The sequence below is a fragment of the Castor canadensis genome, chromosome 11, assembly GCF_047511655.1.
Source record: "Castor canadensis chromosome 11, mCasCan1.hap1v2, whole genome shotgun sequence".
NCBI classification, from domain to species: Eukaryota; Metazoa; Chordata; class Mammalia; order Rodentia; family Castoridae; genus Castor; species Castor canadensis.
Window position 1 is genome coordinate 89,139,643 of NC_133396.1, and position 25,526 is coordinate 89,165,168.

General features: G+C 37.9%; 1 protein-coding gene across 1 annotated transcript in view; it reads left to right on the plus strand.

Annotated features, from left to right (window-relative positions):
• Positions 1 to 24,090: 24,090 nt before the first annotated feature.
• Positions 24,091 to 25,526, plus strand: part of Slc9c2 (solute carrier family 9 member C2 (putative)) — a 33,049-nt gene continuing 31,613 nt past the window's right edge. Inside the window, exon 1 of the mRNA XM_074047460.1 lies at positions 24,091 to 24,156. The gene's annotated coding sequence lies outside the window, so the exon portion shown is untranslated. The remainder of the gene's footprint in view (positions 24,157 to 25,526) is intronic.

Below are 25,526 nucleotides of genomic sequence, written 5' to 3' on the forward strand. Positions count from 1 at the left end.
TTCTGTAGTCTTCATCAATATCTTTCTTCAGGGGTTTGTACTTCTTCTTGTAGAGGTCATTCACATCCTTTGTTAAGTTTACTCCTAGGTATTTGATTTTTTTTGAGGCTATTGTAAATGGAATTGTTTTCATATAGTCTGTCTCAATTTGATCATTGTTGGTGTATAGAAAAACTAATAAATTTTGTAAGTTGATTGGTTTTTTATTTTTTTTTCTTTTATTATTCATATGTGCATACAAGGCTTGGGTCATTTCTCCCCCCTGCCCCCACCCCCTCCCTTACCACCCACTCTGCCCCCCTCCCTCTCCCCCACACTCCCTCAATACCCAGCAGAAACTATTTTGCCCTTATTTCTAATTTTGTTGTAGAGAGAGTATAAGCAATAATAGAAAGGAACAAGGGTTTTTGCTGATTGAAATAAGGATAGCTATACAGGGCATTGACTCACATTGATTTCTTGTGCGTGGGTGTTACCTTCTAGGTTAATTCTTTTTGATCTAACCTTTTCTCTAGTTCCTGGTCCCCTTTTCCTGTTGGCCTCAGTTGCTTTTAAGGTATCTGCTTTCGTTTCTCTGCGTTAAGGGCAACAAATGCTAGCTAACTTTTTAGGTGTCTTACCTATCCTCACCCCTTGCTTGTGTGCTCTCGCTTTTATCATGTGCTCAAAGTCCAACCCCATTGTTGTGTTTGCCCTTGATCTAATGTCCACATATGAGGGAGAACATACGATTTTTGGTCTTTTGGGCCAGGCTAACCTCACTCAGAATGATGTTCTCCAATTCCATCCATTTACCAGCGAATGATAACATTTGTTCTTCTTCATGGCTGCATAAAATTCCATTGTGTATAAATACCACATTTTCTTAATCCATTCGTCAGTGGTGGGGCATCTTGGCTGTTTCCATAACTTGGCTATTGTGAATAGTGCTGCAATAAACATGGGTGTGCAGGTGCCTCTGGAATAACCTGTGTCACAGTCTTTTGGGACTATCCCCAAGAGTGGTATTGCTGGATCAAATGGTAAATCAATGTCTAGCTTTTTAAGTAGCCTCCAAATTTTTTTCCAGAGTGGTTGTACTAGTTTACATTCCCACCGGCAGTGTATGAGGGTTCCTTTTTCCCCGCATCCTTGCCAACACCTGTTGTTGTTGGTGTTGCTGATGATGGCTATTTTAACAGGGGTGAGGTGGAATCTAAGCGTGGTTTTAATTTGCATTTCCTTTATTGCTAGGGATGGTGAGCATTTTTTCATGTGTTTTTGTGGCCATTTGAATCTCTTCTTTTGAGAAAGTATTGCTACTCCTGCCTGTTTTTGGGGGCCAATGGCTTGGTAAATCTTCTTCCAGCCTTTCATCCTAAGCCTATGCTTATTTCTGTCAGTGAGATGGGTCTCCTGTAGGCAACAAATTGTTGGATATTCCTTTTTAATCCATTTCATTAAGCAGTGCCTTTTGATGGGTGAATTAAGTCCGTTAACATTAAGTGTTAGTACTGATAGGTATGTGGTGATTCCTGTCATTTAGTTGTCTTAGTTGTTTGAAGGTTTGATTGTGTGTACCTAACTTGATGTTACTCTCTACTGTCTTGCTTTTTCTTTTCCTGTGGTTTGGTGCTGCCTGTCTTTTCATGGTTAAGTTGGGTTTCACTTTCTGTGTGCAGAATCCCTTGCAGAATCTTTTGTAGTGGTGGCTTTGTGGTCACATATTGTTTTAGTTTCTGCTTATCATGGAAGACTTTTATTGCTCCATCTATTTTGAATGATAGTTTTGCTGGGTAGAGTATCCTGTGGTTGAAGTTATTTTCATTCAGTGCCCGGAAGAGCTCATCCCACGCTCTTGCTTTTAATGTTTCTGTTGAGAAGTCTGCTGTGATTTTGATGGGTTTACCTTTGTATGTTACTTGTTATTTCTGTCTTTCAGCCTTCAAGATTCTTTCCTTAGTTTCTGAACTTGTTGTTTTAATGATGATACGTCGTGGGGTAGTTCTATTTTGATCTGGTCTGTTTGGTGTCCTGGAGGCCTCTTGCATCTGTATGGGAGTATCTTTCTCTAGATTTGGGAAATTTTCCGTTATTATTTTGTTGAATATATTAGCATTCCCTTTGCTTGCACCTCTTCTCCTTCTTCGATGCCCATGATTCTCAAGTTTGGTCTTTTGATGGAGTCAGTGAGTTCTTGCATTTTCTTTTCACAGGTCTTGAGTTGTTTAATTAATAGTTCTTCAGTTTTTCCTTTAATTACCATTTCATCTTCAATTTCTGAGATTCTGTCTTCTGTTTGTTCTATTATGCTGGATTGGCCTTCCGTTTTGTTTTGCAGTTCTGTTTCGTTCTTTTTTCTGAGGTTTTCCATTTCCTGGCTGTTTTCTTCTTTATTGTTGTCTATTTTTGTCCTGAGTTCATTTATCCATTTATTCATTGTGTTCTCTCTTTCACTTTGGTGTTTATACAGTGCTTCTATGGTTTCCTTTATTTCTTCTTTTGCTTGTTCAAATTCTCTATTTTTGTTGTCTTGGAATTTCTTGAGTGTCTCCTGTACATTTTGGTTGACCCTATCCAGTATCATCTCCATAAAATTCCCATTGAGTACTTGTAGTATGTCTTCTTTTAAATTATTCTTGTGGGCTTCATTGGGTCCTTTGATATAGTTTATCTTCATTTTGTTGGAGTCTGGATCTAAGTTTCTATTTTCTTCATTCCCCTCTGGTTCCTGTACTAATTTTTTGCTGTGGGGAAACTGGTTTCCCTGTTTTTTCTGTCTTCCCGTCATTGTCCTTGGTGTTGTTACTGTCCCTGTACTGTGTGCAATTAAGTATTTTCTAGCTTGTAATAATAACAATGGTAATATTTAGAATGGAAGGGTGAGCTGAGATGGAAAGCAAGAAGTTAAAGAAAAGGGGAAAACAAATACACAGACAAGAGGGAGAAAGCAGAACAAGGTTTCAGACAAGAAAGTTTCAAAGGTATAAACAGGGAACGTTAGTGTACTAATTGACAGTAAGCTGAACAGACATTAGAGGGACAGAGATAGGATTGGAAATCAAAAATAAAAAAAATTAAGATAGGAATAAAAATAAAAAATAAGTAAATGAAAGAAATATCTGTATATTAAAAATGAATTAAAATAAAATGGAAAATAGAAAATTAAAAAAAAAAATAAAAAAACCCTCCAAGTTCAAATGCAATGAAGTTTCCGTCTTAATAATTTGGGTGTCTGTCTCAGTCTCCAATCCTGGAGATGGTGCCTCAGATGTTTTTCTGTAGTTGTCTCATCAAAGGGGATGCATAAAGTAGAACAAAACTACACACACACACACACACACACACACACACACACAAAACCCACCTAGTGTCCCAAGTTCAAATGCAATACAATTTCAGTAAGTTTTTCTGCTTGCAGGTGTAATTCGGTTGTTCTCTCATCAAAGGTAGGGAGAAAAAGAAAAAAAGATTCTGGAGACACTTCTGAGAATGGTATCTGCAGCTGTGGCTTGCCTGCCTGCTGCTGTCAGCCTGCTGTTGCTGGAGGCGTTATTTATGCAGATCTCTGGGGTGACCTTAGCACTCACCTGGCCCCACAGGCTTTGTTTGTTCAGAGTTCTCCTGTGCAGGAGCCCCTGCTACAGGCTTTCCCTTTTCCAAGCACTGGGAAAAGTGACACTGCACCCGCGTTGTCAGGCCTGCATGTTTATTTACAGTTCATGTGGGAGGTGGGTCTTCCCCCCTCTCCTGTGAAGTTTTCCTCCCACTGCCACTTTCACAAGCTTCCCCGCTCCTGGTTGCTGGGCACGCACCCCGCCCCTGCTCCTGCCAGAGCCTCTCCGGCCCGCCCGGCTTGTTTATTTACAGTTTATTTACAGTCCCGGGAAGGGTTCCCTTCCCCTAATCTTCAGCACTCAGGGCGCCCCACTCTCTTTCCAGCATGTCTTTATTACTCTTATTGCTTATTACTCAGTTTCTCTTTTTTCCCTGGGTGGAGGTCAGTCTGTCCAGGGGGCTATACTGCCCTGGCTTAGGCTTGTCTGTGGGAGTACCACGGTACGGCAAAGCTCACCCGTTCTGTGTCTTCCCAAGCCATCTGGGCACTGGCGACTGGCGGCCTGGGGGCCCTCCTTGTTTCTCCATTTAACATGAAGTGGAGATTCTCTGCGCCGGCTGGAGGTGTGGAGGGGTCAAAGGTATGTGGAGGGGTCAAAGGTATGCCTTTTCTCAGTGATTATGCCTGCAAAGTGTGTCTCCGGTGTCTGTCCAAGATTTCACTATAAGAGGCTCGCTTTCCACTTCCTCCCTCTAGCTGCCATCTTGGAATCTCTCTTAGCTATAAGTTGATTTCGTATCCTCCCTCCTTGCTGTAGCTGTTTATGATGTCTAGGAGTTTTGGGGTAGAGTTTTTTGGGTCTTTAAGATATAGGGTTATGTCATCTGCAAATAGGGATATTTTGACAGTTTTATTACCTATTTGTATTCCTTTTATTTCTTCTTCTTGCCTAATTGCTCTGGATAGGAATACCAGGACTATGTTGAATAGGAGTGGAGAGATAGTGGGCACCCTTGTCTTGTTCCTGATTTTAGGGGAAATGGTTTCAATTTTTCTCCATTAAGTATAATGCTGGGTGTAGGTTTGTCATATATAGCCTTTACAATGTTGAGGTACATTCCTTCTATTCCTAGTTTTCTTAGAGCTTTTATCATGAAGTGGTGTTGGATCTTGTCAAAGGCTTTTTCTGCTTCAATTGAGATGATCAAGTGGTTTTGTTTTTACTTCTATTAATGTTCTGTATTACATTTATAGATTTGCATGTATTGAACCACCCCTGCATCCCTGGGATGAAGCTGACTTGGTCGTGGTGAATTGTCTTTCTGATAAGTTGTTGGATTTGGTTTGCCATTATTTTATTGAGGATTTTTGCATTGATGTTCATTAAAGAGATTGGCTTATTGTTCTCCTTTTTGGAGGTATCTTTGTCTGGTTTTGGGATGAGTGTAATACTGGCTTCATAAAATGAGTTAGGCAGTGTTCCTTCCCTTTCTATTTCATGGAACAGTTTAAGGAGAGTTGGTATTAGTTCTTCTTTAAAGGTTTGATAGAATTCAGCTGAGAATCCATCAGGTCCTGAACTTTTCTTTTTTGGGAGACTCTTTATTGCTGCTTCAATTTCATTTTGTGTTATAGATCTATTCAGGTGACTAACATCCTTTTGGTTCAATTTTGAATGGTCATAAGTATCTAGAAATTTGTCTATTTCTTCAAGATTTTCAAATTTATTGGAATATAGGTTCTCAAATTGGTCTATGATGATTCCCTGGGTTTCCATGGTGTTTGTTTTTATCTCCCCTTTTACATTTCTGATTTTACTGATTTTTGTTTTTTCTCTCATCATTTTAGCCAGATTTGCCAGGGGTCTGTCAATCTTGTTTATTTTTTCAAAGAACCAGCTTTTTGTTTCGTTAATTCTTTGTATGGTTTTTGTTTGTTTCTATTTCATTAATTTCAGCCCTTATTTTTATTATTTCTCTCTTTCTGTTTATTTTGGGTTTTGTTTGTTCTTGTTTTTCTAGGAGTTTGAGATGTAGCATTAGGTCATTGATTTGAGATTTTTCTGTCCTTTTAATATATGCACTCATGGCTATAAACTTTCCTCTTAGGACTGCTTTTGCTGTCTCCCATATGTTCTGGTAGGTCATATTTTCATTTTCATTAACATCCAGGAACCTTTTAATTTCCTCTTTTATTTCATCAATGACCCATTGATGAAATGATCAATGATCATTGAGCAATGTGTTGTTCAGCTTCCAATTGTTGGCATGTTTTCTGCTGTTGTTTTTGTTGTTGAGGTCTAGTTTTAATGCATTGTGATCAGATAGAATGGATGGGATTATTTATATTTTCTTATATTTGCTGAGGCTTGCTTTGTGCCCTAAGATATCAATTTTGGAGAAAGTTCCATGGGCTTCTGAGAAGAATGTATATGGTGCAGAAGTTGGATGAAATATTCTGTAGACATCAGCTAGGTCTATTTGATCTATGGTATAATTTAGTTCTAGAATTTCTTTATTGATTTTTTGTTTGGATGACCTATCTATTGGTGACAGGGGATTATAAAAGTCTCCCACTACCACTGTGTTGGAGTCTGTATGTGCTTTTAGTTCCTTCAGAGTATGTTTGATGAAATTGGGTGCATTGACATTGGGTGCATATAGGTTGATAATTGTTATTTCCTTTTGGTGTATTTCTCCTCTTATTAGTATGGGGTGTGCTTTATCTCATTTGATCGATTTAAGTTTGAAGTCTACTTTGTCTGAGATAAGTATTGGTACTCCTGCCTGTTTTGGGGGGCCATTGGCTTAGTAAATCTTCTTCTAACCTTTCACCCTAAGCCAGTGCTTGGTTCTGTCAATGAGATGGGTCTCCTGTAAGCAACAGATTGTTGGATCTTCCTTTTTGATCCAGTTTGCCAAATGGTATCTTCTGATGGGGGAGTTAAGTCTGTTAACATTCTGGGTTAGTATTAATAGGTATGTGGTGATTCCTGTCATTTAGTTGTTTTTTTGTTGTTTAAAGGTTTGATTGTATGCAGCTGAATCAATGTTATTCTTCGATTCCTTGTCTTCTCTTCTCCTGTGGTTTGGTACTGCCTGTCTTATGATTTTGTTTGCTTTCATTTTCTATGTACAGAATTCCTTGAAGAATCTTTTGTAGTGGTGGCTTGATGGTCATATATTGTTTTAGTTTCTGCTTATTGTGGAAGACTTTTATTGCTCCATCTATTTTGAATGATAACTTTGCTGGGTAGAATATCCTAGGGTTGAAGTCATTGTTACTCAGTGCCCAGAACACCTCACTCCATGCCCTTCTTGCTTTTAAGGTTTCTGATGACAAATCTGCTGTGATTTTAATGGGTTTACTTTTGTGTGTTATTTGTTTTTTCCTCTCTTACAGTCTTCAGTAGTCTTTCTCTATTCTCTGTGCTTATTGTTTTAATGATAATATGTTGTGGGGTAGTTCTATTTTGGTCAAGTCTATTTGGTGTCTTGGAGGCTTCTTGTACCTGAATGGGCATAGCTCTCTCTAGTTTTGGGAAATTTTCTGTTATTATTTTGTTGAATATATTACAAGTCAGTTTTGCTTGCACCTCTTCTCTTTCTTCAATTCCCATGATTCTCAGGTTTGTCTTTTGATGGAGTCGGTGAGTTGTTGCATATTCCTTTCGCAGGTCTTGAGTTGTTTGACTAATAGCTCTCTTCAGTTTTTCTTTGAATTTCCATTTTATCTTCAAGTTCTGAGATTTTTGTCTTCTGCTTGTTCTAGTCTGCTGGAGTGGTCTTTCATTGTGTTTTGTGATTCTGTTTCATTCTTTTTTCTGAGGTTTTCCATATCATGGGTCACTTCCTCTTTAATAGTGTCTATTTTTGTCTTTAATTTATCTTTTATTTATCTCTCTATTTAAAGTGTTCTCTGTTTCACTTCGGTGTTTATTTAGAGCTCCTATGAGTTCATTTATTTGTTTCTGCATCTTCTTGTGTTCTTTATTTTTAGTGTCTTGAAATTTCTTGAGTGTCTCTTGTGCATTTTGGTTAACCATGTCTAGTAACATCTCCATGAAATTCTCAGTGATTAGTTACAGGATTTGTTCTTTGAGGTTGTTCTTGTGGGCATCATTGGGTTCCTTGGCGTTGTTTGTCTTTGTTTTGTTTAGTCCTGAACTGGGTATCTGTTTTCTTCATTTCCCTCTGAATCCTGTATTAAATTATTTTTTGGGGAGGGTGGTTTCCATCCCTTTTTCTTCTTCCCATTGCTCCACTTGGTACTGTAGAACTATGTTCTTGATAGGCTAGTTGGTGGTTTCAGTCACCTGTTTTATTTCCCTTGGCTTAATTTTGTTTTGTGGCTGTTTTGGGTTTTTAGCTAAGTGTGTGTGTGGTATTTCTGTCCCAGGTCTGGGTGTAATTTAGTGTTAACTAATTCACAATAATAAAACTAACAAAACAACAATAAAAATACCCAAAGAAATCTACAGGGCGTGATGAACAAATAAACAAAAGCAAGAAACAAAACAAACAAACAAATAAATAAAAAAGAAACTCCAGGTTCAGGAACAATAAAATTTCAGTCTTAGTTTAAGTTCTGGTGTTACTCCTCCAGTCCTGGTGTTGGTAATTTTGCTGAAGCTCTGTCATAGTCTCATCAGGTGGTTGGGTAGTGTTTTTTTGTTTTTGTTTTTTTTTTTACTTCTGTCTTTCAGAGGCAGCTGCTTGGTCAGCTTCTCTCTCAGTGGGGTGTGGCAGTTTAGTTTGTATGTTGACCTCAGGTTCTGGAGATCAGCTGTGTAGCCCACCAGCTGTCCTGCTTTGGAGTTGAGTTTTCACTGTGCTTGTTTACTGGGGACTTGTTTCTCTGCCTCACCCCTTTTCTCTGGGGCAAGGTCAGTGAGCTATCAGCTGGCCCCCTGCTGTCAGTGTGTTGTGATAGTTTGCTGTTTGTTTTCAATTTTGCAGGGCCGTTTGACTTTGGGTGTTGCTCACTGGCTCAGGAGATGAGCTTTGTGGGCCAATACCTGCTCTATTTCAGGCAGTGCCTTATCACCCATCTGCTGCTGGCCCTCCTGCCTTTCCAGCGTTTGTTTACTGAAGTTTGTGTGGAGGTCAGCTCTTTGCCCCTCCCCACTTCTCTGGTGTGCTTTCAGAGTTCCCTCCCCCTCTGCTGCATGTTAGTTTTTAGTTCCTTGTATATTGTTCAGTCTTTTTGTTTGTTTGGTTTTTTTGAGGGTTTGGTCAGTCTGCCCAGAGGGCTATGCTGGTTTATACCAGGGGTGGCTGGGGGAATACCATGTGATGCTTGGTGCTTACCTGTTTGGTCATTCGAATGTTTCCCAAGCAGGTTTGGAGCTGGCGTTTGGCAGCAGCAGCAGCCCACCTGTTTTCTCAGTGTAACATGGCATGGAGAAGCTTTCTATGGGCTAGGAGTTCAGGGTGTCAAAGTTTTGATTCTGCTTGGTGTTTTATTTTTGCCAAGTGTGGCTCCAGTGTCTCAGCAAGGTTTTTGACTCATGGAGTTCACACTGTCTACTTTACCCTCATCACCATCTTGGATCCAATACATGTCAATTATTGAATGGAGTATTTTTCTATTTTTTTTTTTAGCAGTTTAAAGCAAGATGCATTTCTTAATGTTTTGTGGGCTAGGAAGTTCAAGCATGGCTTATCTGAGTCCTGTGTGCAGGTTCCTCAAAGATGCAAGCTAGGTCATGTGTTGAGCTAGGCTCTGACTTGAGGTTCAGAACCTTCTTTCAGGGTCACATGGTTGATAGTAAAATCCATTTCATTGCTGTGGTAGAATGCATAATTATTCAAGGCAGGAGGTGAGTCTCTGATTTTCATCCTTTTTAAAAACAAAACAAAACATTTTTATTAGAATATGATAGCTATATCATATTTTCTCTGAAGGAGAGCCATGTCTCTCCTGTCAAAGAGCTGGAACCCCAGCTCCTCCACTGAGCAGCAGTCTGCTACTCTGCTTGTGCTAGGAGGCCTGCCCCACAGTGCACAGAGACCCAGAGCTCCCCACTGCCACTGCAGGAGAGCCCCTGTGCCCTCATCAAAGAGTGGGAACTCCAGCCCCCCTGCTGAGGGGAGAAAAGAGGTAATTGACATCACAGCAAGAATCCTATAAGGGGTAACATATCCAACATACTTCTCACTGAGGAACATTGCTGGAGATTCAGGAGGAAAAAAACTCAAAACATCAACTACAGGGGCAGAAAGGATTAAAACCATAACCAAAAACAACTCCAGATGTGTAAATCTCAACTCAGAATGAAACAGCAAGACAACCACTCTCCATCAAAAGCCAATTCCACCACTAAGGATCCAAACACCTATGTAGAGGAGGAGCTATCAAATAACGAATTCCAAAAAACAATAATAAAAATGACTAATGATTTCAAAGAAGAAACACAAAAGTTAGTACTTTACCTCAAAGAGGATGCAATAAAAAATTAAATGAGCTCAAAAAGAATACAAACAAACAGATGAATGAAGTTAAGATCACTACCCAGAATATGAAAGAGGAAATAAAAAAGATAGGGAACCTCTGAAAAATAACCAATCAGAAATAAACAACTCAATATACCAAATAAATATTGCAAAGGAAAGCTTGACAAACAGAGTGGAGCAAGTTGAAAACAGAGTATCATGAACAGAAGACAAAGTAGAAGAATTATATTAAACAGTAAGAGACCACAGAAGAATGCTAAGAAAATATGAATGGAATATGCAAGATATCTGGAACACCATGAAAAGACCAAACTTATGAATCATGGGTGTAGAACAAGAAGAGATACAAACTAAAGGCACTGACAACCTTGTCAATAGAATAATACCACAGAACTTCCCTAACCTTGAGAGAGAGAGCCACCCAGGTTCAGGAAACTTACAGAACACCAAACTGTCAGGACCAAAAAAGAAAACCCCCCATACACATCATAATAACAATACTCAGCACACAGAACAAAGAAAGAATTCTGAAAGCTTCAAAAGAGAAAAAACAAGTCATGTATAAAGGTAAACCTTGTAGAATAACAGCAGGTTTTTCAACTCAAACTCTAAATGCAGGGTGGTCATGGAAAGACAGAATTCAGGCTCTGAAAGAAAACAACTGTCAACCTAGACTAATCTACCCAGCAAAACTACCCTTCCTAATTGAAGGAGAAATTAAAACCTTCCACAACAAGGAAAACCTAAAGGAATTTGAGACCACCAAGCCAGCACTACAGAAGATACTTAAAAGACTTTCACATATAGAAGAAGAAAGTAGAGTGAGACTCAAAAAAGAATAAACCCCTTTGAGCAAGCAGACCAGTAAACAAAGAATAAGCAAAACTAAACAACAGGGGAACAAAAATGACTGGAAACAACAGGCATCTCTCAATATTAACAATGAATGTAAATGATCTCAATGCCCCAATCAAAACATAGAATAGCATATTGGATTAAAAAACAGGACCCAACCATATGTTCCTTACAAGAGAGTCATCTCACTGAAAAAAATAAACACTGGCTTAGAGTCAAAGGGTGGAAAAAAGTTTTCCAAGCAAATGGATCCCATAAACAGCAAGAGTAACTATACTCATATCTGACAAAGTAGTCTTCAGACTAAAATCAACCAGAAGAGACAATGAAGGCCACTTCATATTAATGAAAGGAACAATTCATCAAGAGGAACTATCAATTCCTTAACATATACCATCAAACACAGTGGCATCCATACACATCAAAAAAACTTAAATGGCCCTAAGCACAGATAGACACTAACACAGTGATAGTAGGAGACCTGAATACTCCTCTGTCACCAGTAGATAGGTCATCCAGACAAAAGATCAATGAAGAAACTTCAGATCTACTCCACATATTAGACCAAATAGACATGGTTGATATCTACAGAGTATTTCACCCAACTAAGCAATACACATTCTTTTCTGCAGCTCATTTAACTTTCTCCAAAATAGATCATATTTTAGGACACAAAGCAAGTCTGAACAAATTCAAGAAAATCAAAATGGCCCCCTGTATCATATCAAATCACAACAGAATAAAACTAGACCTCAATGACAAAGGAAACCCTAGAAAACATTCAAACACGTGGAGACTGAACAACACACTGCTGAAAAACCAATGGTTGATCAAAGTAGTAAGGGAAGACATAAAAAAGTTCCTGAGTCCAATAAAAATGAAATACAACCTACCAGAATCTGTGGGAGACAGCAAAGGGCATGCTAAGAGGAAAGTTTATAGCTATAAGTGCCTACCTTAAAAAAATGAGATAACTTAAGCTCCTAGAAAAACAAGAACAACCCAAACCCCAAACCAGCAGATGGAGAGAAATAATAAAGATCAGGGCTGAGATTAGTGAAATCAAAACCAAACAAACCATATAAAGAATCAATGAAACAAAAGGCAGGTTCTTCAAAAAGATTAATAAGATCAACAAACCCTTAGCCAACATGACAAAACAGAGGATTGAGAAGACTCAAATTAATAAAATCAGAAATGAAAAGGGGACATAACCACAAATACCAATGAAATCAAGAGACTCATTAGAGAGTACTTGTATTCAAGTAAACTGGAAAATCTAAATAAAATGGATAAATTCCTAGGCACATATATCCATCCAAAATTGAACCAAGAAGATATTAATCACCTAAATAGCCCTGGTATATACAGTGAAATTGAAGCAGTAGTAAAGAGTCTCCCTACAAAGAAGAACCTAGGACCTGATGGATTCATGGCTGAATTTTACCAAAACTTTAGAGAAGAACTAACACCAATACTCCTCAAACTTTTCCAGGAAATAGAAAGGGAAGGAACACTACTGAACTCATTCTATGAAGCCAGCATTACACTCATTCCAAAACCTAATAAAGAAGTAACCAGAAAAGAGACTTACAGACCAATATCTTCAATGAATACAGATGCAAAGATTCTAAATAAAATACTGGCAAATAGAATCCAACAGCACATCAAAAAGATTATACACCAAGACCAAGTCGGTTTCATTCCAGGGATGCAAGGATGGTTCAACATATGTAAATCCATAAACATAATATAGCATATAAACAGAAGCAAGGACAAAAACCACATGATCCTTTCAATAGATGCAGAAAAAAACCTTTGATAAAATCAAATACTCCTTCATGATAAAAACTCTGAGGAAACTAGGAATAAAAGGGATGTTCCTCAACATAGTAAAGACAATATATGCAAACCTATAGCCAAATCATACTAAATGGAGAACACTGAAATAGTTCATCTTAAAGTCAGGAACAAAACAGGGCTGTCCACTTTCTCCACTCCTATTCAATATAGTTTTGGAATTCTTAGCCAGAGCAATAAGACAAGAGCAAGAAATAAAAGGGATTGAAACAGGAAAGGAAGAAGTCAAAATATCCCTATTTGTAGATGACATGATCCTATACCTAAGAGACTGCAAAAATTCTACCAAAAAACTAATAGAAATCATAAACTCTTTTGGCAAAGTAGCAGTATACAAAATTAACATACAGAAAAATCAGTAGCTTTTCTATATACCAACAATGCGCAAACTGAGAAAGAAATCAGGGAAACAATCCCATTTACAATAGCCTCAAAATCAATAAAGAACCTCGGAACAAATCTAACAAAAGAAACCAAAGACCTTTTCAAAGAAAACTATATTCTACTGAAGAGAGAAATCAAAGAAGACATCAGCAGTTGGAAAGACCTTCCATGCTTGTAGATAGGTAGAACCAACATTGTAAAAATGGCCATCCTACCAAAACCAATCTATGTGTTCAACACAATCCCTCAAAATTCCCATGTTATTCTTCACAGAAATAGAAAAAACAATAATGAAATACATATGGAAACACAAATGACCTTGGATAGCCAAAGCAATTCTGAGCAAAAAGTCCAATGCTGGTGGTATCAGAATACCCAACTTCCAACTACACTACAGAGACATAACAATAAAATAGCATTGTATTGGCACAAAAACAGACAGGAAGACCAATGGATCAGAATAGAAGATCCAGATATAAACCCACACATCTATAGCCAACTGGTGTTTGACAAAGGAGCCCAAAAAACACAATGGAGAAAAGACATCCTCTTCAACAAATGTTGCTGGGAAAACTGGATATCTGCATGTAGAAGACTGAAACAAGATCCCTGTCTATCACCCTGTACCAAAATCAACTCAAAGTGGATCAAAGACCTTAAAACAAGACTTGAATCTTTGAAAAAACTCCATGAAGCAGTAGGAAATACACTGCAACTGATAGGTATAGAGAATGACTTCCTAAACAGAACTCAAAAGGCACAACATTTAAGAGAAACAATGAACAAATGGGACTGAAACCAATTAAAGAGCTTCTGTATAGCAAAGGAAACAGTCACCAGACTCAATAGACAGCCCACAGAATGGGGCTGTGTTTGCCAGCTATTCATCTAATAAGGGAATGATATTCAGAATCTACAGGGAGCTCAAAAAATTCAGCCCTCAAAAAATCAACACCCCAATGAAGAAATGGGCACATGAATTAAACAGGGAATTCTCAAAGGAAGAGGTACAAATAGCCAGTAAATAAATGAAGACGTGTTCAGCTTCCCTGGTTACAAAAGAGATGCAAATCAAAACAACACTTAGATTTCATCTCACCCGTTAGAATGGTTATAATCAAGGGTAATAACAACAACAAATGCTGGCAAGGATGTGGTGAAACAGGAACCTTTATACATTGATGGTGGAAATGCAAATTAGTACAACCACTACAGAAAGCAATATGGAGATTCCTCAAAAAAACTAGAGCTAGAACTGCCATATGATCCAGCGATATTGCTTCTGTGCATCTACCGAAAAGAATGTTAAGACAGAATACAGTAGAGACCCCTGTACTCTGATGTTCATTGCAGCACTGTTCACAATAGCCAAGTTCTGCAAACAACCCGATACCCTACAACTGATGAATGGATCATGAAATTGTGGTATATATACACGATGAAATATTACTCAGCCACAAGGAATAATGACATGGGGTTTGAAGGTAAATGGATGAATTTAGAGAACATTATGCTAAGTGAAGTTAGTCAGGATCACAAACACAAAAGATGCATGTTTTCTCTCATACATGGAAGATAGATCCAAAGATAAACATATACACAAAAACCAAGCTGATCATATACAAACTCAGATGTAGAACACATTTGTAACAGTGGAACTACTCTATGGAACTCGGGGAAAGAGGGAAAGGAAAAGAGAATGATAGAGCATAAATAACATCACATACCACAGGATGTGAAGGTAAAGGATATGAGGATGTGTATTGAAAACTGTTGAAAAACAGAGGGTGGGAGGTAAAGGGGTAAGGGAGAATATTTGAAGGGATTGAACAGACCAAAGTAAAGCACTCCCACAGAGGGCACACATTGAGACACCCCATTGAATGTCAACTCAAACATTAATAATGACAGCCAGGACTGTAAAATAGGCATTTTGTGTGCAGTGGGAGGGGAGGTATGAATGAAAGGGGAGGGCAGAGGGTGAAGGAATAAGATTAAGGTGATGGTATATGGTTGATGGACTTCATACCCCTATGCAAAACAGAACTAAAAAGCCTCCTGCAATTTCTTTAAGTGGGGTAGTTAGAGGGCTGATGGGGAGAGTTATGGGGGCAATGTAATGAATGTACAATATAAGACTAATTGAAATTGCTGCTATGAATCCCACCTGTGTAATGAATATATCCTAATAAAAATTTATTAAAAACACCCCCAAAACATTTTTATTAGAATATGATAGTTATATAGGGGGTTTTATTGTAGCATTTCCATGTATTATATATATAATCATTATATATATTACATATAGTATATATATTATATATCCATATAATATCCCAGTTTGGTTCATCCCTGTCATTATTTTCCCCCCTACTCCATTCCCCTGTTTAAGATAACTTTAACAGGTTTCAGTGTTCTGGGTTCATACTTGTATAGGAAGTACCTCAGCCTCCTTTACTCTCTTCATTTACCTTCCCCTCTCACTGGTGCCTTCCCTTAACATGACCTGTTTTACATTTTTATCCTTCATGATTTAAGTGTTTGTTGTTCAGTGGGAATTTTGCCTTGAAATGTATTGTGCTTAAATCAGTTGAACCCCATATCCACTATTCTTTCTCATACTTTCCCCCTACCCTCTGTTCAACAGTTTTCAGTGTGTTTCATTGTGCCTTGTTCTTACACAGATCTGATGTATTTATTATTATTCACTCTTTGTTATTCTTTTCTTCTTTCCCTCTTCATTTAGTCTCCTCTTCCAGAGCCACTTTTGGAAACATGTTTTGTATATGTTTATATGTATATATGATAATGCTTGTATTTATATTAGGTCTATCTTCCACATATAAGAGAAAACATGGAATCTTTGTCTTTCTGAACCTGGCTAACTTCACTTAAGATGATGTAATCCTATTCCATCCATTTAACTGTGAAAACAAAATTTCATTCTTCTTTACAGATGAATAAAATTCTGTTGTATATAAATACAACATTTTTGTAATCCATTCTTCATTTGTGGGGCATCAGGGCTGCTTCCATAGCTTGACTATTTCTTTTTTTGTCAGCACTCAGGGCCTCATGCTTGCTAGGCAGGCACTTTGACCGCTTGAGCCCCTCTGTCAACCCTTTTTATTTGTGATGGGTTTTTTCAAGATAGGGTCTCAAGAACTATTTGTCTGGGGTAGCTTTGAACTGTGATCCTTCTGATTTCCACCTCCTGAGTAGCTATAATTACAGGCACAAGCCATTGGCACCTGGTAATAGCTTGGCTGTTGTGAATAATGCTGCAATAAACATGGGTGGGCAGGTGTCTTATTTTAACCTGATTTATATTCCTTTTGGTATATATCTTGGAGTGGTATTGCCAGATCATATGGCAGTTCTATTTTTAGTTTTTGTAGAGCCTCCATAGTGGTTGTACAAATTTACATTCCCACCATCTGTGTATGAGGGTTCCTTCCTCTCCCCCCACCCCTGAATCCTTGCTAACATTTGTTGTTGTTTGTGTTCTTGATGCTAGCCATTTTAACAGGAATGAGGTAGACTCTTAGTATGGTTTTTATTTGCATTTCCTTTATGGCCAGGGATGTTGAGCATTTCTTCACGAGCTTTTTGTCCATTTGTACTTCCTCCTTTGAAAAAGTTCTGCTCAAAGGATCTTAATATCAGACCCCAAACTCTAAAGTTGGTACAGGAAAGAGTTGGAAATACTTTGGAACTAATAGGTATAGGCAAAGACTTTCTCAATGGAACCCCAGCAGCTCAGCAACTAAGAGCATAGACAAATGGGACTTCATAAAACTAAAAAGCTTCTGCTCAACAAAAGAAATGGTCTCTAAACTGAAGAGAACATCCACAGAGTGGGAGAAAATATTTGCCAGCTACACATCAGACAAAGGACTGATAACCAGAATATATAGGGAACTCAAAAAACTAAACTCGCCCCAAATTAATGAACCAATAAAGAAATGGGCAAATGAACTAAACAGAACTTTCTCAAAAGAAGAAATTCCAATGGCCAAAAAACACATGAAAAAATGCTTACCATCTCTAGCAATAAAGGAAATGCAAATTAAAACCACACTAAGATTCCACCTCACCCCGGTTAGAATAGCCATCATCAGCAACACCACTAACAACAGGTGTTGGTGAGGATGAGGGGAAAAAGCAACCCTTTTACACTGCTGGTGGGAATGCAAACTAGTACAACCACTCTGGAAAAAAATTTGGAGGCTTCTTAAAAATCTAAACAGAGATCTGATATGATGCAGCAATACCACTCTTGGGGATATACCCAAAAGACTGTGACACAGGTTACTCCAGAGGCACCTGCACACCCATGTTTATTGCAGCACTAGTCACAATAGCCAAGTTATGGAAACAGCCCCACTACTGACGAATGGATCAAGAAAATGTGGTACTTATACACAATGGAATTTTATGCAGCCATGAAGAAGATGAAATGTTATCATTTGCTGGTAAATGGATGGAATTGAAGAACATCATTCTGAGTGAGATTAGCCTGGCCCAAAAGACCAAAAATCGTATATTCTCCCTCATATGCGGACATTAGATCAAGGGCAAACACAACAAGGGGATTGGACTTTGACCACAAGATAAAAGCGAGAACACACAAGGGAGATATGAGGATAGGTAAGACACCTAAAAACCTAGGTAACATTTGTTGCCCTCAACACAGAGAAACTAAAGCAGATACCTTAAAAGCAACTGAGGCCAATAGGAGAGGGGGACCAGGAACTAGAGAAAAGTTTAGTTCGAGAAGAATTAATTTAGAAGGTAACACACATGCACAGGAAATCAATGCAAGTCAACTCCCTGTATAGCTATCCTTATCTCAACTAGCAAAAATGCTTGGTCCTTCCTATTATTGCTTATATGCTCTCTTCAACAAAATTAGAGATAAGGGCAAAATAGTTTCTGCCTGGTAGCAAGGGGGTAGGGGGGGAGAGGGAGGGGGCAGGGGGAGGGGTGGAGAAATGACCCAAACATTGTATGCACATATGAATAAAAGAAAAAAAATTAAAAAAAAAAGAAAAAGCTCTGCTCAGTTGCCCATTTCTTCATTGGGTCATTGAATTTTTGCAAGTTTAGTTTTTTGAGTTCCCTATATATTCTGGTTATTAATCCCTTGTCAGATGTATAGCTGGCAAAGATTTCTCCCATTCTGTGGGTGGTCTCTTCAGTCTGATGACCATTTCCTTTGCTGTGCAGAAGCTTTTTAGTTTCATGTATCCCTATTTGTCCATCCTTTCTCTTAGCTGCTGAGCCATTGGAATCCTGTTTGGGAAATCATTGGCTATGCTGTGTCTCCAGTGTGTTACCTGTTCTTTCCTGCAGAAGTTTCAAACTTTTAGGCCTTATATTAAGGTCCTTGATCTATTTTGAATTGATATTTGTTTTTATCCTGCTTTTAATTTTAAACAATGCTGATGTGGAACGCATTTTCCTCTAAATTTATTTTTCTTATTTTTTTACTTTGTAAAAGACAGCTGGCCTCAAACTTGAGATCCTCTTGCCTCAGCCTCTGAGTGCTGGAATTACGGAGGTGTGCCATCATGTTTGGCTATTTTTTTGCATTTGATTTATGAATCGTTGTGCTGTTTCCTATGTTCTATAGCTTTGATTTAAAAAAGTCCTCTCTAGGTCAGACATGGTGGCACATGCCTGTTTTCCCAGCTATGGGGGAATCATAGGTAGGAGGATCATAGTCTGAGGCTGGTCTGGGCAAAAGTATGAGATTTTATCTGAAAAATAACTAAAGCAAAAAGGGCTGGGGTGTGACTCAAGTAGTCAAGGACTTGCCTAGCAAGTGCAAGGCCCTAAGTTCAAAACCTCAGTACCACCAAAAAGAAAAAATGTTGTCTATCCCTGATATAGATTAAAAAGTCTTCAAATTAATTTTAATGGTTTGTTTAAACAAATATTGAACTTCAGCTCTTAATTGTTATACTTTAATTGATCTGACATTTTACTTGATTTTTTTTCAGGACTAATAAATTTCTTATTTGGGTATATCGCATTATATTTTCAGAAGAATATGAATATACAAGACATATTATCACCATAATATATATTTATCCTATGATCATACATGTATGGCCAATGGCAAGAGAGTTAAATGTGTCAGCACTGATACATATAAACTACTATTTTGTAAGTTTATATGTATTAGAAGCAGCATTGAAGGTACTGTTTAAGTCCTGCCAGGGGTGTGTGTGGGGGGTGATAACAGTGTGGGAGGAGGTGGTGGGAAAAGGGTGTAAGAGGGTGAATATGGTACAGCAAATACTGTGCACACATGTATGTAAATGCAAAAATGATACCTGTTGAAATTATTCCAGGACTGGGGGGAGGGAGGATAAAGGAGAATGGTGGAGGGGGTGAATTTAAGTATGATACATTATAAGAACTTTTGTAAATGCCCAGTGTAACCCTACCAGCACAATGATAAAAATAAATTAAAAAAATAGAAATGTGTTCTATCGGAAGAACAATTCAGATATTTTAAATCTATTTTTATCAGATTATGAAAATAACTTGATAACAGAAGCCATTTATTATTATAGTTGATGGGGTCTTGGAATATTAGTGGCCCTTTTGAATTTTCTGAGTTTAACAATGAAATCAGATGCTGTGCACAATGAGTCAAGTCTGTAATCCTAGCTGCTCAGGAAGCGAAGAACAGGAGGATCCTGGTTCAAGGCCAGCCTTGGAGTGGGGGAGGGTGGGTAGAGGGAGTGAATAAAAAGTTCACAAGACCTCATCTTGACCAATGTCTGAGTGTGGTGGCACATACCCATAATCCCAGCCATAGGGGGGAAGAATAAACAGGAGGATCATGGTCCAGGCTGGTAGAGTGGCTGAAGTGTTAGGGCGCCTGCCCAGCAAGCAGAAGGCCCTAAGTTCAACTCACACTACTGAAAAAGAAACCAGTGTAATAGACATCAGATAAGTACCATAAAGTAAACAGAATCTCAAGGATTAGGCAAATAAAATTAAAAATCCAGATATAGATGTTTCCCTCAAGTGCTTTCTGTAATGATACAAGAAATAAATAAGCAACTAAAACCAAAGTGGTTGTCATGCTGTGAGATCTACTTGTTAGGATAAATGCCTCAAGGAGAGTTACCTGCTTTATTGTTTTCATACTTCATTTTAATGGTGTTGTGATGAACCTGTTAATTATTTTATCAAATTCTTGGTTTTGGCATTTCAGCTTCATTACAGATTACTTACTTTGAATGACATTTTGTTGTTGGAGATTAAAAAGAATTTGGAGGGAATTTTAAATGAATAACTTTTGGAATATAACTTATTTGTAATTGAAGACTTAACTGTCAATTTTAAAGATTCCCACCCACCTCCTTGTCAAACGTGAAATTCCATGGTGAAAACCCTTTGAGTAATGAATATACACTTGGAAAATGAAGGACAGGAATGTAAAACAAGTCCTATAAGTGGATGTAATGGGAGGCGAGGGTAAAGGAGGATTAAAATGGTTGATGTACTTTATACACTTGTATGAAAACAGAAAAATGAAAAAAAGATTTCCATCTTGTATAGAATTACCACAATGAATTTCCCTTGTATTATTAATGTATGAAAATTCAAAACTAAAATTAAAAAATTAAAAATTAAGTCAGACTGTTCAACTTGACCATGAGCCTGGCTCACTACCAAACCCCTCTTATCAGTTTCCTGACCTGCAAAATGGGTCCTGGAATAGTTCCTACTTCACAGAGTATTTGTGAGGGTTGAATGAGTTAGCACAGAAAAAAACACTTAGTTCCTACCCCATACAAAGTACTCAATCACTTGTAATTGTGCTGCTGCTGATGACATTTTATGGCAATTTTCAGGTATGCACAAAATCAGTCAATAATATAATGAAAGCCCATGCAATGAACATCCAGTTTTTACACTTACCAAAATTGTGTCATTATTGTCTCACTTGTCTATCCCTCTTTTCTCTATTTGTTGTTATTAGAGTATTTAAAGAAAAGATCCCTCTACATCAATATATCTTTGTTATGAAATGATATATATTCTATTTGTTTTTAAACAGTTACTAATTTTGAAAAGGAAATATTTTCATCAACATTGGAATACTTTGGAATTTTTAATTGTGATTGTTGGACTCATTGATATCTTTTGCATATACTTTGTCAAATTGAGACCAGACAACTTGTTTCTTATCCAGTTTACAGTGGTGATAGGATATTTAAGAATAATTAGATTTCTTCCTGTCTTCAAGGTAAGACTTTGTATTTTAAAATATTGGGTTTTTTTTTTAACATTGTATATTAAATGATTTAAGAAACCTCACTGTTTTGAGAGCCATTAGGCTGTCTCCTTTTCTGAAATGTTCTTCCAATACTTATTTGCTTGATCATCTCCTTCAGGTCACTGTTCAAATCTTACCTTGACAGAACCCTTCTTCAACTACCTGATGTAAAATAGAAACCCACCCTCCATGTCTCCAGCTTTGCATTCCACCCTTGGCTCCTCCTCCCCCGCTTTACTTATATTTTTCTCCACAGAGCACTTACCATTATTTATTCATAAGGCAGGCTCTTCTGTTTTGGTCATTGATATAACCTACAGCTTTTGTACAGTGCCTGGCATATAATTAAGTACTTAGCGAATAACTGTTGAGTGAATGAATGGAAATATGGATGCCACTAGAAGCAGGGTGGCCCAGAAACAAGTTCTTCAAATTTCAGGAAATTTTTTGCATATCATCTAATCTGTGTACAAATGAAAGTATTTTCTCTACAGCCCCATCCTCACCTGCCAAAGAAATTTAGTTTCACCGTGGCCATCGATCTCCTTAATAATTAACTGCTCCTTCTTTCCATGGCTCTGGTTTGAATTCCAAAGTAGATTTTTGTATTTTTACTCTCAAGTTTTATACCTCCTTTCTCTTTCCAATGAGGGAGATTCATTGTGTAAGTGCTTTATTTGGGAGCTTCAGGAGATTTCATTTGCCACTCTATTTTTTAAAATTTTTACTATATCAAAAAAGTCTATTAGTATATATTGAAATGGTGGAGGCTTAGAAGTTAAAAGAAATTACTGCAAACCCAGGTAGCAAAATGCACACATTAGAATCTTCTACTGGGCAGTCAGTGTGGCTCCTGTGGTAGATTGCCTGCCTAGAAAGAGTGAGACCTTGAGTTCAAACCCTAGTATGACCAAGACAAAAAATAAAAAAATAAGAGAGAGAGAAAGAGAGAGAGAGAGAGAGAGAGAGAGAGAGAGAAAGAGAATGAGAGAATCGTCTACCTAGTCTCTAAGAAATTCAATGTTTTAAAAATAGTTATTTTCAAGGCAGAATTATTTGAATGCCCAACTTATGTTTGTAGGCTTTCTTTTTGTTCCTTTCTTTAATCTATGTTAGTGTTACCAAACTTCAGTGTTAATAAGAATTGCCATATGGAGTTGTATATGCAAAATGTGCTTTAAGGAGTAATTTGATTCTATGATCTTTGCCTTATGAGCTGAGTCTAGACCTAAGAGTTCTTATTAGGTATAACTCCACATAATACAAATGATTCTAGACATAAAGATACATAGTGAGGCTAAGACAAAATGGAAGATAAGACATTTCTTTAGGTAATTAGTTTTTATACAGATATAGTATACACATGAATATAAGACAATTATTTTAGAAGTGATGCTCTGAAATGTATTTAGTGCAATAAAGACTTGAAGATGTATTATTTTGGAAGCCAAATCTATTTAGATTGTGGCCAGGAATTCTGAACCATATGCCTTTTATATCTCAATGAAGTATATTTAAGGGATCAATATTACTGTGGTTGATCAGTAACTGTTTGTCAGGACCTGTGTAAAGCCCTTGACATACATTATCCCATTAAGCTACTGTGATAGTTGTGACCATGTGAGGTAGATGTGGCTTCAAAAAGAAACAAATCGACATTGGAAATCATGGAACAATATTGGAGATCTTTACTCCAGCTGCTCCAAAGGTCAGCTTAGTGGGCACTAGTGCACCGTGGAGGTCCTCTTTAAACAGCTCTCCCTATGCCTAAAGCTCACAATCAAATTCGCAGTGAAAAAAATGTCACTTCTCTCTCTGCTCTTGGAATTCTTCCACTATGATGCTGTTTTTCGGTTTACTTTCTTCTTCTTTGTTACCAGTCCCTTGCCATCTGCCCCTGTGCTCTGATTCCCCATGGGAAACCCCCTTGCTGTGTCATTGACTGTGTTTGCTTTTGAGAGGTGGGTAGCTCCAGTGGAATATTATTATCCTCATTTTACATGGAGCCCTTAAAGTCACTAAGTAATTTGCTCAAGGTCACAGAGATGGTGAATTAGGAGAGCTGGTATTCAAACCTAGACAGGTTTATATTTAAAATTTCATTCTCAAAAATCCCTACACCAACCTGCCTCAGCCTACAATTAGAGAAATTTAGAACTAAAAAGGATCTTAGGTATCCTAGGTCCCTTATCTTACAAGTGAAGAGGCTGAGGTGCAGAGATGTTTTATTCAGTTTGTGATTATTACCCATATTATGGAACCACCACTTTTGTTTCCTGAGGAGGAGAGGGAAAACAGGGTGCTAGAAACTCCATTTAATGCTGCAAGGGCAGTTCTTCACAGAGCTCTAATTTGTTTAGAAATTAGATATCATACTTGAGTGTGCATAGAATCAGCTGAGGACTTATTAAACACTGATTCTTGGTATCCCCCTCCCTCCCAGAGCATCTGATTCAGCAGGTCTGAGGTGGGTGGGACCTAGTGCTTGCATTGCTAACAAATGTTGGGATGCTGCTATTGTTGCCTTAGAGATGACACTTTGAGAACCTCTACCTTAGAAGGTACTTGTCCTCGTGAAATTTATAGTTCTTTTTTTCTCCCCATTGTTCCAGATAGTAATACCATTACTGATAAATATTGTAGAAGATCAGGTAAAAAAGCGCCTGAGCTTGATGTACAGCATTACAAAAGGCTACGTCAAAAGTCAAGAAGATGCCAAGCTTTTAATAAAACAGATTTCCACCCGTGAATCAATACATCAGGTAAGAAACAAGCAATGACATTTTTGTGAAAAAAAAAACAACTCCACTTTTCTTAAGGGAAAACTAGTCTTTCATTTAAGATTAGTTCTATGTGCATTTGACCAAACAGACAAATTTTAATAGTTGGAAAGGATTCAGTTGTTTATTGTGTTATATGTGGTGCTACAGAGGAGAATTGTCTCTATCTTTAATTTTAGCAATTATCACCAAACTCATTTGTGATCTTCATAGCAGATCATAAGTGATTTATGTACTTAGTGCAGAATAGGGCAGAGAATGTGTCTGTCTCTGTGACACACTCTATTTTTTTTATTGTTTTATTATTCATATGTGCATACAAGGCTTGGGTCATTTCTCCCCCCTGCCCCCACCCCCTCCCTTACCACCCACTCCACCCCCTCCCTCTCCCCCCCAACCCCCTCAATACCCAGCAGAAACTATTTTGCCCTTATCTCTAATTTTGTTGAAAAGTGAGTATAAGCAATAATAGGAAGGAACAAGGGTTTTTGCTGGTATGGATAGCCAAACAGGGAGTTGACTCACATTAATTTCCTGTGCATGTGTGTTACCTTCTAGGTTAATTCTTTTTGATCTAACCTTTTCTCTAGTTCCTGGTCCCCTTTTCCTATTGGCCTCAGTTGCTTTTAAGGTATCTGCTTTAGTTTCTCTGCGTTAAGGGCAACAAATGCCAGCTAATTTTTTAGGTGTCTTACCTATCCTCACCCCTTCCTTGTGTGCTCTCGCTTTTATCATGTGCTCAAAGTCCAATCCCATTGTTGTGTTTGCCCTTGATCTAATGTCCACATATGAGGGAGAACTTACGATTTTTGGTCTTTTGGGCCAGGCTAACCTCACTCAGAATGATGTTCTCCAGTTCCATCCATTTACCAGCGAATGATAACATTTGTTCTTCTTCATGGCTGCATAAAATTCCATTATGTATAGATACCACATTTTCTTAATCCATTCGTCAGTGGTGGGGCATCTTATCTGTTTCCATAACGCGGCTATTGTGATGTGACACTCTCTAAAAGTGAATTTAACAGGATGAGGCATGGTAGCATACTTGTAATCTCAGCTACTCAGGAGGTGGATATTGGGAGGATGGCAATTCAAAGCCAGCCTAGGGAAAAAGTTAGTGAGACACCATCTCAACTAATAAACTGGCCATGGTGGTGTGTGTCCGTCATTGTAGCTATGCAGGAGGCTTAAGAAAGAGGATCATGATCCAGGCTACTCAAGGCAAAGACAGAGACATAAGCTGTAGAGTACCTGGCTAGCAAGTGCAAGGCCCTGAGTTCTAATCCCAGTACTTTCATAAAAAGTAAATTCAACATAATTTATTGGGAAAAAGGCTTTATGGAAGAGTT